General features: G+C 40.3%; 1 long non-coding RNA gene across 1 annotated transcript; it reads left to right on the top strand.

Moving 5' to 3' along the window:
- Positions 1–264: 264 nt before the first annotated feature.
- On the top strand, positions 265–909 carry LOC119913445. Its single transcript, XR_005446451.1, has 2 exons — positions 265–319; positions 759–909. It is a non-coding gene; the product is annotated as an uncharacterized LOC119913445 (long non-coding RNA).
- Positions 910–3,985: the final 3,076 nt, after the last annotated feature.

Below are 3,985 nucleotides of genomic sequence, written 5' to 3'. Positions count from 1 at the left end.
TTTCAGATTTTTATTACATAGCCCTCAACTATCCTGTAGAAAATTCATGGCATAGAGACTGATAAGTGCATGGTTATTGTTGCAGTGACACTAAACACTAAACAGTTAACCTTAAAGTTACCTGCTCAATCGTTCTCATTGTTTTGGTAGAAAGCAATTATGCCAATAAGTTATGTTGTGTTTGTTTACACTGTCTTAAGTGCACTCTAGAAAATGTGTGTGTGTGTGTGTGTGTGTGTGTGTGTGTGTGTGTAGTGTAGATTTCAAAATGTCTCGAAAGAAGTTCAGGCCTTGCCCCTCCTGCCAAGCACCTAACCAGGTGAGGGAAAGTCAAATCGAGCATTATGTCCAATATTCAAATATGTGGTTTTAAATGTTATACATTTCTCATTATTAGGTCAATTGGACACTAAAGTATAGTCCTACTAAACGACCCTGTATGATAAGTGTTCTGTGTTACAAAACAGTGATAATTTAAGGCATCTGGTTGATATCAATTTTGATTGCTTGTTTTGCACCAAATGCCATAGGCAACATTGATTTAGCCTGGGTGTCTCCTACATCTGCCACTTTCACTGTATGATAATAATAATAATAATAATCCTGTGTCAATCTAGAGATGCATATTCTGAATTGCATTGTGCTTTGTGTGTTCCTCTCTTTCCTGTATACAGCCAAATTAAACTGTATATTGATTCTACTTCTTCTCTGTGACTGTGGATCTGATGTCTCACTTTGGTATACTTTTACTAACACAGGTGAGCCGCAAAACCTGCAGCTCTTGTTTCGCAGCCATCTCCCAAAAAAGAAAGTAGCGGCCAAAAAAGTGACCCTGGACAGGAAGTGGGGGGAAAGGGTCCTAAAAAACAGAAATGCAGGAAGAGTGGTGGACTCTGCCCATATTGCAGTAAGTAGAAATGCTCATATTTCATTAAGCAATATGATTTGTTTCACTTTCATTAATATTTTGTGATAGGGCAAGGGCCTCATTTTACAAAAATAAGTTTAATTTGTCAGTGAATGAATTTGAGGTAGATGGCATTGGTGTAACATATTATTTTAATTAATTTGTAATTTGCTTGACATGCATAGAATAGACTTTCTTTTTGACCAGGCGCTCATGTACATTTGTTTACATATACTACCGGCTACATTGCAAATATAACCTTGCTTTAGTACCACACAGGTACTTCAGTATGCGTGTTACTGAAGTTTCTGTCTCTGCTAAAGGCAGATCACAGAATTCAGATCCAGAGTCACTATTAAAGACAGTCTTGCATGATTATGTAAGTAGATAACATGCTCTTACCTTGCACTACCACCCCTAGCATGTGAATATTGCATCGCACACTTATAGTGCCTTGCGCTGTGTTCATTTTAGAGAAAGTGCATGATGATGTGACAAAATAACTCAGGACATGTGTGAAAGCCATGCTGTGTGCAACATATGTGTTGTTAAAAGCAAGGCCATATTCCAGGTGTCCTATTTCAAAGACACAACTTAAAAAAGTATTTGAATTACTACAGGGGAGATTAATGTCGGGTTAAAAGTGGAAAGGATTCGACTATACCTACTGGAGTAGGACCGAGACCAGGTTCTCTAGTGCAGCTGGCTATTTTATGTCCGTTGGTGGCATTCCCAAATGAGTGTTTCTGTTAGTCCCCCAATCTACATTTGCCGTGGGCAGAGACAGGTAGACCGACCAAGGGGGGGAGGAGAGTGTTTGGATCAGGTGAATAGGTGGCCATAAAGAGTTAGTCCAGTCAAAATGTATTTTTATCATATTTTGTTTTGTGTGTGTCCAATCAATATAATTATTTTTGAAGGGTGTCAGGACTTTTTGTGTTCCCTTTAGAATCCCAGATTGCTAACTATTTGACCACCAGCATCCAGCACAACATTAGATGAATATTGGTTGTATAGAGCAGGGGTTCTCAAACTGTTTGTGCCAAGGACACTTTGTGTGGGAGAAGAATTTCCAAGGACCCCCTCATAATCAAAACAATTAAGCATATGCTTGCTACCATTTGTATACTTTGATGCCATTTTTATTCTCTTAAGTTCACTATTCCGTGTTTTCTAGCTGGTGTGTACTTACTTGGTCTTTAGTCAACTTTGGATTTTGAATCACTTAATGATGTGGACTGACTCAAACATTTATCCATGTTCATCAGCTATCTTAATGGCAAATAAGCCAAGCTAAGCAGCAGGAAGAATGGTTCATCATGACCTGAGTGAAGTGATTCACAACAGATTGACTTGATTAATCATAATCACAAAAAAAGTTCAATGTTAATGTTTTAATTTATTAGTGCATTCATAATCAAGATTTTATATGTGGATTCTAGATCATTACATCGTCATTGATAAGCATTTCTTAACGATTAAGCACAACTTTCTCATTTGAAACAAATCCACTTTGAGAACCACTGGTATAGAGTAGAAATTTCACGAGTTCACACTTACATCAATTTAACAGAGTAAAGATTATGAGTATTTGGCGTGCGGTCCGGGGGAGGTCTCCGAGCTCAGGATTTTTGCCTGAACCCAGAGTACTTCCCCCATTGCTATAAAAGTATTTAGGGCTAGAAGTGAGGAGATGGGGTGGTGGAGGGATGCTGTCAAACTTTCAACGGACAGAGGTAAGCTTGTTGTTATATATACACCTCTTAACTCGTTGATTGGATTGATTAGCAGAGTTTGCTCCACTCGTGTCTAATTGGGTTTAATTATCTGAACGTGCTCCTTGTTATGACCCTGGGGTCATATTTTGTTGTTTGTTTATCTCTCCTGGCACTGTCAGCTGTTCTCCTCCATTAGTGTGTGTGTGAGTGTATGCAGGTACTGGAGAACAGGTGGACACACTGGATTGGTCTGGTTGAGCTGATTGGAGCCTCCTGATTGGGCATCTGGATGACAGCAGCCATCTTAAGCCCTACTGACAGGAACTCTGCCCCTCTCTCTGCCATTCCCAACCTGCCTGAGGACTGTGTGTTATGTCTGTGTTTATTGTACATAGTGAACCGTTGTGACTATATTCAACTTAGATTGTAAGTAGTATCGTAGTCCTTCTGATTGTCTTATGACAACCTGGTTTTGTTGGCTTTGCCATTTTTGTTGCTATGAAGCAATTTCCTTTGTTGTAGCTATACTGTGTCAGCTACTAGCAGTGAGTAGGAGTGAGAAGCCCTTTCTTTTGTTTGCACCGTTTTCTCGTGTTTTTGGACTTAGAAGCCTAGTTTTAGAGCTTTGTCTTTTCTTTACCTTTTGGTTTTGGGTTTAGGAAAGATTTAGGTTTTTCTTAGTGTTTTGGTTGTTGTTTTGGGCACTGCTCATCTCTGATGTATAATAAAAACTGCTAAATTGTATTTGTTGTGTGCTTGCCTTGTTTGGGAATGGGAAGAGTGGGAGGCCACACATTTATGTTACCTCCAGGACACCCCTAGACCTTGGGACGTAACATAAATTGGGGGCTCGTCCGGGATTTGAACCCGGGACCTCTCGCTTGTGAAGAAACTGCCACCCAGACGTATGTAGAGTTTGCAAGAGAGAAAGGTACTCTTTTTGATAAATGGTGTCAGGCCAGTAAGATAGCAACGTTATTGGATCTGCGGGAACTTGTGTTGTTGGAGGAATTTAAGAATCGGCTCCCAGAGAAAATTGTCATGTATTTAAATGAACAAAAAGTCACTTCCCTTGCTGCTGCCGCTGTACTGGCGGATGAGTTTACCCTAACTCATAAATTTGATCGTCGGGAGCTGACCTCAGTTGACCGTAAGGGTAACTCTCCTATGAGTTATCGTCGTAACCCCACTGCCACCACAGAAAGTCGGGAGTGTTTTTACTGTCATGAGCAAGGACACCTCATCGCTGCCTGCCCTTCTCTTAAAGGGAAGGAGCACAGTATGAATGCCAAAACACCCTCACCAATAGGGCTCATCCACACTTCACCCCACAAAAAGTTGAATCTGGTTAATGCTCAAA

Source organism: Micropterus salmoides, unplaced genomic scaffold (genome assembly GCF_014851395.1).
Source record: "Micropterus salmoides isolate LMB-PRFRI ecotype aquatic unplaced genomic scaffold, ASM1485139v1 Ms_hic_scaffold_2, whole genome shotgun sequence".
NCBI classification, from domain to species: domain Eukaryota; kingdom Metazoa; phylum Chordata; class Actinopteri; order Centrarchiformes; family Centrarchidae; genus Micropterus; species Micropterus salmoides.
The sequence above is the reverse complement of the archived record's forward strand: the minus strand, read 5'-3'. Positions and strand labels throughout refer to the sequence as shown.